Source organism: Rutidosis leptorrhynchoides, chromosome 2, assembly GCF_046630445.1.
Source record: "Rutidosis leptorrhynchoides isolate AG116_Rl617_1_P2 chromosome 2, CSIRO_AGI_Rlap_v1, whole genome shotgun sequence".
Taxonomy (NCBI): domain Eukaryota; kingdom Viridiplantae; phylum Streptophyta; class Magnoliopsida; order Asterales; family Asteraceae; genus Rutidosis; species Rutidosis leptorrhynchoides.
The window spans coordinates 149500134-149512467 of NC_092334.1; positions in this window are offsets into that span (position 1 = coordinate 149500134).

The window sequence follows — 12334 nt, forward strand, 5'->3', positions numbered from 1 at the left end:
CCTTGTTTCTCACCCCAACTACTGAATCCGTCACTTGTGGGAAGGTTTTATTTAAAAGTTGTAATCCGATGTTCTTTTTCTCACTTTGGTGAGAAGCGAACATCACTAACCCGTAAGCATAACATGCTTCTTTATATTGCATGTTATAAGCTCTTTCTAACTCACGAAGTCCTACGTTAGGATATGTTGAGTCAAAATAGGTTTTTAACCCGTAGCGTAAAATTGCATTTGGGTTCCCCGCATTTAACGCTTTAAAGAAAACACGGCGTAACTTACGGTGTCTGTAACAACCCTGGATTTTTCCAACGTTTATTTATTAATAATTGTTATTATTAATACTTGTGATTAAACGAATGTATGTTATTACATTTACATGTTGCCATGATTGCCCGTACTTGACTTTTAAGTGCCCGAAACGTCTTTGTGACACACGAAACTTCACAAATAATATTTTTAGAGTATTATTTACATTCATGATTAGTTTTATTAATCATTTTAATTAACTAAGGTTTTTAGTTAATTACTTGGGCTTTAATTGGATTACTTGTTAATTACTTACAAACTTGGGCTTTATTTTTGTACATGGACTTGATTAGCCCACCCTACTTCTTTAATGGACTATTTAGCCCAAGTCTTTTACATGTAAGTATCATATTTGAATGGAACTAGTTAGTTAAGGCATTAGGAATCTAGTTTGCACATAATCCCTATGAGACTACCTCCATTAACCAACTTTGTAAGACTTTACAAGCTAATAACCAACAAACTTTTTCCTCCTCCCCATGGGAGCTCAAACCGCCGGCCATCCTCAAGCATATGGGGAGTTTTTGTTTCATTTTTCATTACTTCAAACTCTCACATTCTCTCATTCACAAAAACACTCTCAAACTTGCAACTTTCTTTCTCACTTTTTCTCTCATATTGTAAGCAACTTGAACTCTTTTCACTCCTTGTTCTTCATCCAAAACTGTAGCCTTGGCTACCAAATCATCATCATCTTTTGTTACTTGCTTGTTTGATTACTTGTTTATTGTTGTTTACTTACATGTTACAAGAATAAACTTTCTAGTTTGATTCTCCTTTTATCTTGTTTTACAAGAACAACAAGAACATAAACTTACTAGTTATGTTCTACATACACTTTCTTAAAAGATTGTAAGTTTATGTGTTGATTAAAATCATACTTGTAGTTCTTGAAGTAAACTTAAAGTTTACTTTACTTAAAGATCAAACTTTGGTTGAATCTTTAAAAGTATGAACAACCATGACTTAGTTACTTGTTTACTTAGTTTACTTCTTCACTTTATACACTTTAATTTCATGTTTGTTGTTGTTGTTGGTCAAGTACTACAAGTTAGTCTTGATCTCATACTTTCTTGAAATTTAAAGTTAACTTTAAAGATTCAAGAACATGAAAGTGTAACTCTTTATTTATAACTTTACATACTTGTGTTGGATTTAACTTAATAACCTTAGATCTAGACTTTTGGGTCTTGGATCTTCAAGATCTAACTAAGAACTATGTTCTACATCTTAAGATCTTGATTAGTTAGTTTACTTTCAAGTTTGTAACTTGTTTTTACTTTTAAAGTTCATGTAAGTGTTAGATCTAAGACCTTGATGTAACTTTGGTTCATCAACTTCATACAACTCTTAAGTGAGTTGATCTACATGTCTTAGACTCACACTTGTGTCATAATTGTCAAAACTTAGTTAGTATTACTTTTATATTTTATGTATGTGTTAAATCTAAGACTTTGATGTAACTTTGGTTCATCAAAACACTTGCAACACTTAAGTGAGTTGTGCTTCATGTCTTAGACTTACACTTGGGTTATGATGGTCAGACCATGGTAAATATGATGTAAACACATCAATGAGTTGTACACTTGAAGCTATAGGCATCAAGGACAAGAACCATGATGAACATCAAGCACCAAACTCACCGGAACCCATTATTTTTCTGCTTTCTGTCTTCTACCTACTGTTTTCTGGTTTCTGTAACATACCAGTAGACCTGGGCTATTGTGATTATGATTTTCAAATAGATCTTTTCGAGTATAATTTTTCATATAGGACTCGTCTTAATCCGAGTTACGGTTTAGGATTTATGGCCCTCCGATCGTCACTATATCCTTTTAACGTTGTGCAGAAATTTCTGACCTACTCGCACTTAGACCGTCGCCACGGTCAAATGAAGATGAGTTTGCTTCTGTAAATTTTACCACACTTAAAGGACTCATATACGGAGACATGGCCACTGGTCTCACCTTAATTCAGTAAGGATAGAGGCCGTGGTGACTGACTGAAGTCAGCCTTTGTTTTAAACTACTTTCATAAACGAAACTTACTTTACGCCTTTTGTTTGATAATGAATGATGATGACCTTTAAGACCTTATTTACGTACTTTTAAACCTATTTGGACGATTTACTGACTTAGTACTATTTGACTTAGGTTGAGGACTTTCAGACCGATTACTTGCACACTTTTCCCGACTCGACTTTACGACTACTTTATCATTGTGAGTTATAGCATTCCCTTTTCACTTTAACTTATTTTGGGAACTGATAATATATGCGGATTTTATATTTTACATACTAGGCACGAGTACTTAAACTTATATATGTGTGGGTTATATAACGGCAGAAACATTCCATTTAGCTCGGTAACGTTTAGTCATTGGTTTTTGAACCGGTGAACGCGAATCTTAGATATGGATCCATTGGGTTTGACATCCCCACTCGGGCTAGTAGCACTAGCATTTAATGAGTGTTTAACACTTCGTAAACATACGCACTTGCCAAGTGTACTTTCAGGGGGTATAAACGTTAAGTTAGTTACCAAGTGCCCACGGTCAACATATACTTTATCATACTATTTTGAAACGCTCTTTGTAGCACTGAAATCTCGTGGCCTACCTTACATACTGTTATACTTAAACAATAGCTCACCAACCTTTGTGTTCACGTTTTTAAGCATGTTTTTCTCAGGTGCTTGAGGTTAGCTTCCGATGTGTACTAGTCGTGATGTAGACACCCGCTGCTTAGAGTTGTCATTGCATGAACTACTTTACCATGCATTCAAACTTTAGTACTTTTGAACTATGACTTTTAACGACCATTGTGGTCACATACACTTATTATTTGCTTCTACTTAGTGAAGCATGCTTTTGGATTGTAAAACATTCGATGTTGGTTTAGACATCACTTTATTTATGAATGCAAACTCTTTTTGAAATCTTGAATGATCATGTTGTTGATGATTCGTACACGATGGTTTTGTACGAGGCATCACATTTGGTATCAGAGCATTGGTTGTAGGGAATTAGGTTGCATTAGTGAGTCTAAGACTGACCCGAGTAGGATTCACTAATAGGATTAATCTACAACTTGCTAGTTTACGTGTTTCTGCTGAACTTACTGCATGCTGCTGCTTGCTTTTACTGCTATATGCCGTATGCTACTACATGATTTCACTACTGTATGATATCACTTGCTTTCGATTGCATGCTACTTCGATACGATTCGTTATTATTACCATGCTACTTATTGTTATACATGATTTAAACGGTTGACCTAATACATGCTTGCTTTATGACTTACTGACATGGAAAATTTATTTTTCCTTGTTCAGATGTCGGATGTACCACCTGCTATCGTTTTGGGCAGTTTAGACTCGTCAGCCACCCCACCTGCTGCTGCTGCCGACACACCGATCCCGCTACCCACGAGTGACCCCGGCGCTTCATCTTCCGGGACTAGCAGCCAGGTGCCTGCACCAGTGGCTACTATTGACGGACACGTGGACCCTACGGAGATTCCAGCTCCGTCTGCTCCCGGATCCTCGGAGTCACAGCCCCGCATCGGTGGTGTTGTGATTCCTGCGGAGTTCGAGGAAGGGCCATTCCGTAACCATATGCGCATGCCGTGCCGACGCGCTGCTAATGGACGTTTAGTGCTGATTCCACCAGTTCAGCCACCCGTGCCACCACCACATGATTCTGATGATCCTTCATCCGATGACTCCTCTACAGATTACTCCAGTGACTCCGACGAAGAGAACCTTGATGACGTACCTATACAGGCACCCTCCACCCTGCAGAAGACGCGGTACCGTCCTGATGGCACCGTCATTCCAGGGGTGAATGGAGGTCGTACTTTCACTGACGCTTTTGGTCGGCGTCGGAGGGTTACTGCCCGTAAGCGGCTTGTGCCGTACCCTGCCGACCCACAGATACGTAAGGTTCCCTGTTACGTACTGACTATTTCTAGAGCCGGAACGTCTTCACCCCATTTCGTGCGGTCTACACCATCCGCTCCACCGGCCCCACCTACACCACCAGCACCGCCCGCCCCACCAGCTCCCACTGTCGAGGAATTGACAAGGGAGGTGGGAATCCTCCGAGCTCGGGTTACTGAGCTCGAGGAGCAGTTGACTCAGGTTTTAGACATCCTACACCCACCTTTACCGTAGGGCTTTTGTATTTAGATTTCATTATGTAATCTAGTTGTAGTTTTAAGTTTTACTTATGTATTGTACGAACTTATTCAGATGTATGAAACTTATTATTATTAATGAATGGAAACTTTTTGATGATACTTTTTGCACAAGTGTTCTATTTACGTTACTGTATGGTGTTTTGCGGTACTTGTATCAACTTGCGTTACTTAATTAACATGTGTTGTGCTGTTTACATATCGGTTGTTATATACTATATGATTATATATTGAATGCTGGATTTTGACTTGAGTCAAAATGTTTGTATAGAACATCATGGCTAATGGTCGATCCACACCTACTGCTGCTCAAATTGAAGAGATGATCCAAGAACGTGTAGCCGCTGCCCTAGCAGAAAGAAACCTTCAAGCTCCACCGCCACCACCACCAATTATTCCACCCATTCGAAATGGGTGTACTTACAAGGAATTCCAGAGCTGCAAACCACATAACTTCAGTGGAACCGAGGGACCGGTTGGTCTCACCAGATGGTTCGAGAAACTTGAATCAGTATTCCGAGTTAGCAACTGTTCGGAGGACAGCAAAACCAAATTTGCTTCTTGCACGCTATCTGACGGCGCCCTCACATGGTGGAACACAATGGCACAGGCACAAGGCATTGATAAGGCGTATGCTACGCCATGGGAGGAATTTAAGTATGCCATGATTGAGGAGTATTGTCCGAGAACCGAAATCCAAAAGATGGAAATGGAATTCATGCAGTTAAAGGCCGTTGGGAACGACCTTGATGGTTACAATAGGAGATTTTTGGAACTAGCCCTGATGTGTCCGACAATGGTCACCCCAGAATTCAAGCGAATGGAGAGATACTTCTGGGGACTCCCTAAGAGCATTAAGGGAAACGTCACCTCATCCAAACCACCAAATGTTCCCGAAGCGATGCGCATGGCGCATACTTTAATGAATCAAATAACCATCGATGAACCAGAGAAAACTAAGTCTGAAGCGGGTACTAGTGAGAAACGTAAATGGGATAACCACAACAACAACAACAACAGGGGAAGGAACTATGATCAGAACCCGGCAAAATGACATGAGGGTTTTAGGGGAAACAACAACGATGGAAACCCCAACCCCAACAATAATACCAACTCCAACCCAAACTACAAAGGAACCTTACCACAATGCAAGCGGTGCTACAAGCACCATACTGGGTATTGTAATGTTGTGTGTGAGAAGTGCCAACGGGCTGGGCATATCAGAAAAGACTGCAAGGTCACCACTTTGAATGGGAAGCCGAACACCAATGGACCGAAGAAGTGTTATGAATGCGGGCAGACGGGCCATTTCAGAAATGCGTGCCCAAACAAGCGAAAAGACGGCGGACCACCTCGCGCTAGAGCTTTCAATGTTAATGCAAGGGATGCACGCGAAAACCCCGACTTGGTGACAGGTATATTCAAAATCAACAATCTTTTAGCTTCTGTCTTGTTTGATACTGGTGCGGATAGAAGTTATGTATGTAGACATTTTTGCGATAAGATTAATTGGTCATTAGTCCCGTTAAAAGAGAGTATGCTTGTCGAGGTCGCCAATGGAAAACTTGAAAAGGTTGACCATATTAGTCATGGAGCTATTATCAACATAGCTGGTGCAGATTTCGAAATTGATTTGATACCCATCAAACTGGGAAGTTTTGACGTGATCGTTGGTATGGATTGGTTGAGCAAGATAAGAGTCGATATTATCTGTGGAGATAAAGCTCTCCGCATACCACAAGGAGATGGCGAACCACTGGTTATCTATGGAGAGAGATGTACCTCGAAGTTGAACCTCATTAGTTGTGTGAAAGCGCAAAAGATTATGAAGAAGGGACGTTTTGCTGTCCTAGCACATGTGAAAATGGTAGAAACTGAGGTGAAAAGCGTGAACGATGTTCGAATTGTGAACGAATTTTCCGATGTCTTCCCAGAGGAATTGCCTGGATTGCCACCGCCAAGAGCAGTAGAGTTTCAGATAGACTTAGTGCCAAGAGCTGCATCTGTAGCTCGCGCACCTTATAGACTCACACCATCTGAGATGCAAGAATTACAGAGTCAACTACAAGAGCTGTTAGACCGTGGATTTATCCAACCAAGTTTCTCGCCTTGGGGCGCACCTGTGTTGTTTGTGAAGAAGAAGGATGGATCCTTCCGTATGTGTATCGACTACCGTGAGCTCAACAAATTGACTATCAAGAATCGGTATCCTCTTCCACGAATTGATGATCTTTTTGATCAACTACAAGGATCGAGTGTCTACTCAAAGATCGATTTGCGATCCGGTTATCACCAGTTGAGGGTGAAGGAAAGCGATGTAATGAAGACTGCATTTAGAACCCGTTATGGTCATTATGAGTTTCTCGTGATGCCATTCGGTTTGACAAATGCACCTGCCGTGTTCATGGACCTCATGAATCGTGTCTGCAAGCCGTACTTGGATAAGTTTGTTATCGTCTTCATAGATGATATCCTCATCTACTCTAAGAGCAAAGAAGAGCATGAGCAACACCTCCGACTAGTACTTGAACTCCTGAGACAAGCGCAACTTTACGCCAAATTCTCCAATTGTGAATTTTGGTTGAAGGAAGTACAATTTCTGGGTCATGTTGTGAGTGACCTGGGTATCAAAGTAGATCCCACCAAGATTGAAGCCATCAGCAAGTGGGAGACCCCCACTACTCCGATGCATATTCGCCAATTCCTAGGTCTCGCTGGTTACTACCGAAGGTTCATTGAAGGATTTTCTCTGATTGCGCGTCCTTTGATCGCGCTGACTCACAAGGACAAGAAGTTCATTTGGGAACCCGCACATGAATCAGCATTCCAAACTTTGAAGAAGAAGTTAACCTCCGCACCTATCCTATCGCTTCCCAAAGGCAGTGACGATTTCGTTGTTTATTGCGATGCATCGAAAAGTGTTTTTGGTTATGTACTGATGCAAAGATCAAAGGTTATCGCCTATGCTTCTCGTCAACTAAAAATTCATGAACGGGACTACACTACTCAAGATCTCGAACTTGGATCCGTTGTCTTTGCGCTTAAATTGTGGAGACACTATTTGTATGGAACTAAGAGTACTATCTTCACCGATCACAAGAGTCTCCAGCACATCTTCGATCAAAAGCAATTGAATATGAGACAGCGTCGATGGATCGAGACGCTCAACGACTACGATTGTGAACTCCGTTATCACCCTGGCAAGGCCAATGTTGTAGCTGACGCTTTAAGCCGAAAGGAGAGGATGGCACCTCTTCGTGTTAGGGTTCTGAACATCACCATCCATTCGAACCTCAACAGCCAGATCAGAGTAGCCCAAGATGAGGCTCTCAAGGAGGAGAACATATCTCACGAACATTTGAACATACTTGTTTCTCGATTCGAGGTTAGGGAGTCTGGACTCCGATGTTATGCCGGAAGAATTAGGGTACCTCTTTATGGGGATCTACGGAACCTTATACTTGATGAGGCACATAAATCGAGATATTCGATTCATCCTGGAGCGGGCAAGATGTACCACGACCTTAAAGAATAGTATTGGTGGCCGAATCTTAAGAAGGACGTTGCGACCTATGTTGGTAAATGTTTAACCTGCTCAAAAGTTAAAGCCGAGCATCAGAGACCTTCTGGTTTACTTCAACAGCCGGAGATCCCACAATGGAAGTGGGAAAGGATCACAATGGATTTTATCACCAAGCTGCCAAAGACGGTGGGCGGATACGATACCATTTGGGTTATTGTTGACCGCCTCACCAAATCTGCACACTTCCTAGCGATGAAGGAAACTGATACAATGGAAAGACTTTCTCATCTATACATCAAGGAGGTTGTATCTCGTCATGATGTACCTTTATCGATCATCTCCGATCGTGATCCCCATTTTGCTTCTAGATTTTGGCGTTCTTTGCAAGAAGCCATGGGAACTCGTCTTGACATGAGTACTACTTATCATTCTCAGACAGACAGACAAAGTGAACGAACTATTCAGACCTTGGAGGACATGTTGCGTGCATGTGTCATTGATTTCGAAAAGGCCTAGGAAAGGCATTTGCCACTAGCCGAATTCTCGTACAACAACAGTTATCACTCGAGCATTAATGCCGCACCTTTTGAAGCACTGTATGGCCGCAAGTGCCGATCTCCTATTTGTTGGGCCGAAGTAGGCGAAAAGCAAATCACCGAACCCGAGGTAGTCCACGAAACGACGGAGAAGAGTGCTCAGATTCAAGCTAGGCTTAAGACTGCCCGCGATCGTCAGAAGAGTTATGCCGATCTTAAACGTAAAGACTTTGAATTCAACGTTGGTGATCGTGTAATGTTGAAGGTTGCACCTTGGAAAGGTGTGATCCGTTTTGGAAAACGTGGAAAGTTAAACCCACGATACATTGGTCCTTTTGAAATCTTGGAACGTGTTGGACCCGTTGCTTACCGTTTGGATCTTACAGCACAATTGAGCTTAGTTCATCCTACCTTCCACGTGTCAAACTTGAAGAAGTATCTTGCGGCACCGGAACTTATCATACCACTGGAAGAACTTACAATTGATGACAAACTCCACTTTGTGGAAGAGCCTGTTGAAATTATGGACCGTGAGGTCAAAACTTTGAAACGCAACAAGATTCCGATCGTCCGAGTATGATGGAATTCCAAACGAGGACCTGAGTTTACTTGGGAGCGAGAGGATCAAATGATGCGGAAGTATCCTCACCTTTTCCCGACTCCTCCATCTACCTCAGCTTAAATTTCGGGATGAAATTTTCTTTAACAGGTGGGTAATGTAACAACCCTAGATTTTTCCAACGTTTATTTATTAATAATTTCTATTAATACTTGTGATTAAACGAATGTATGTTATTACATTTACATGTTGCCATGATTGCCCGTACTTGACTTTTAAGTGCCCGAAACGTCTTTGTGACACACGAAACTTCACGAATAATATTTTTAGAGTATTATTTACATTCATGATTAGTTTTATTATTCATTTTAATTAACTAAGGTTTTTAGTTAATTACTTGGGCTTTAATTGGATTACTTGTTAATTACTTACAAACTTGGGCTTTATTTTTGTACATGGACTTGATTAGCCCACCCTACTTCTTTAATGGACTATTTAGCCCAAGTCTTTTACATGTAAGTATCATATTTGAATGGAACTAGTTAGTTAAGGCATTAGGAATCTAGTTTGCACATAATCCCCATGAGACTACCTCCATTCACCAACTTTGTAAGACTTTACAAGCTAATAACCAACAAACTTTTTCCTCCTCCCCATGGGTGCTCAAACCGCCGGCCATCCTCAAGCATATGGGGAGTTTTTGTTTCATTTTTCATTACTTCAAACTCTCACATTCTCTCATTCACAAAAACACTCTCAAACTTGCAACTTTCTTTCTCACTTTTTCTCTCATATTGTAAGCAACTTGAACTCTTTTCTCTCCTTGTTCTTCATCCAAAACCGTAGCCTTGGCTAGCAAATCATCATCATCTTTTGTTACTTGCTTGTTTGATTACTTGTTTATTGTTGTTTACTTACATGTTACAAGAATAAACTTTCTAGTTTGATTCTCCTTTTATCTTGTTTTACAAGAACAACAAGAACATAAACTTACTAGTTATGTTCTACATACACTTTCTTAAAAGATTGTAAGTTTATGTGTTGATTAAAATCATACTTGTAGTTCTTTAAGTAAACTTAAAGTTTACTTTACTTAAAGATCAAACTTTGGTTGAATCTTTAAAAGTATGAACAACCATGACTTAGTTACTTGTTTACTTAGTTTACTTCTTCACTTTATACACTTTAATTTTATGTTTGTTGTTGTTGTTGGTCAAGTACCTCAAGTAAGTCTTGATCTCATACTTTCTTGAAATTTAAAGTTAACTTTAAAGATTCAAGAACATGGAAGTGTAACTCTTTATTTATAACTTTACATACTTGTGTTGGATTTAACTTAATAACCTTAGATCTAGACTTTTGGGTCTTGGATCTTCAAGATCTAACTAAGAACTATGTTCTACATCTTAAGATCTTGATTAGTTAGTTTACTTTCAAGTTTGTAACTTGTTTTTACTTTTAAAGTTCATGTAAGTGTTAGATCTAAGACCTTGATGTAACTTTGGTTCATCAACTTCATACAACTCTTAAGTGAGTTGATATACATGTCTTAGACTCACACGTGTCATAATTATCAAAACTTAGTTAGTATTACTTTTATATTTTATGTATGTGTTAAATCTAAGACTTTGATGTAACTTTGCTTCATCAACACACTTGCAACACTTAAGTGAGTTGTGCTTCATGTCTTAGACTTACACTTGGGTTATGATGGTCAAACCATGGTAAAGATGATATAAACACATCAATGAGTTGTACACTTGAAGCTATAGGCATCAAGGACGAGAACCATGATGAACATCAAGCACCAAACTCACCGGAACCCATTATTTTTCTGCTTTCTGTCTTCTACCTACTGTTTTCTGGTTTCTGTAACATACCAATAGACCTGGGCTATTGTGATTATGATTTTCAAATAGATCTTTTCGAGTAGATAATTTTTCATATAGGACTCGTCTTAATCCGAGTTATGGTTTAGGATTTATGGCCCTCCGATCGTCACTATGTCCTTTTAACGTTGTGCAGAAATTTCTGACCTACTCGCACTTAGACCGTCGCCACGGTCAAACGAAGATGAGTTTGCTTCTGTAAATTTTACCACACTTAAAGGACTCATATACGGAGACATGGCCACTGGTCTCACCTTAATTCAGTAAGGATAGTGGCCGTGGTGACTGACTGAAATCAGCCTTTGTTTTAAACTACTTTCATAAACGAAACTTACTTTACGCCTTTTGTTTGATAATGAATGATGATGACCTTTAAGACCTTATTTACGTACTTTTAAACCTATTTGGATGATTTACTGACTTAGTACTATTTGACTTAGGTTGAGGACTTTCAGACCGATTACTTGCACACTTTTCCCGACTCGACTTTACGACTACTTTATCATTGTGAGTTATAGCATTCCCTTTTCACTTTAACTTATTTTGGGAACTGAGAATATATGCGGATTTTATATTTTACATACTAGGCACGAGTACTTAAACTTATATATGTGTGGGTTATATAACGGCAGAAACATTCCCTTTAGCTCGGTAACGTTTAGTCATTGGTTTTTGAACCGGTGAACGCGAATCTTAGATATGGATCCATAGGGTTTGACATCCCCACTCGGGCTAGTAGTGCTAGCATTTAATGAGTGTTTAATACTTCGTAAACATACGCACTTGCCAAGTGTACTTTCAGGGGGTATAAACGTTAAGTTAGTTACCAAGTGCCCACGGTCAACATATACTTTATCATACTATTTTGAAACGCTCTTTGTAGCACTGAAATCTCGTGGCCTACCTTACATACTGTTATACTTAAACTATATCTCACCAACCTTTGTGTTCACGTTTTTAAGCATGTTTTTCTCAGGTGCTTGAGGTTAGCTTCCGCTGTGTACTAGTAGTGCTGTAGACACCCGCTGCTTAGAGTTGTCATCGCATGAACTACTTTACCTTGCATTCAAACTTTAGTACTTTTGAACTATGACTTGTAACGACCATTGTGGTCACATACACTTATTATTTGCTTCTACTTAGTGAAGCATGCTTTTGGATTGTAAAACATTCGATGTTGGTTTAGATATCACTTTATTTATGAATGCAAACTCTTTTTGAAATCGCATATAGTACTTAACCTTGTAATGATCCTGTTGTTGATGATTCGTACACGATGGTTTTGTACGGGACATCACAGTGTCCCCAATGTGATATACTTCATCTTTC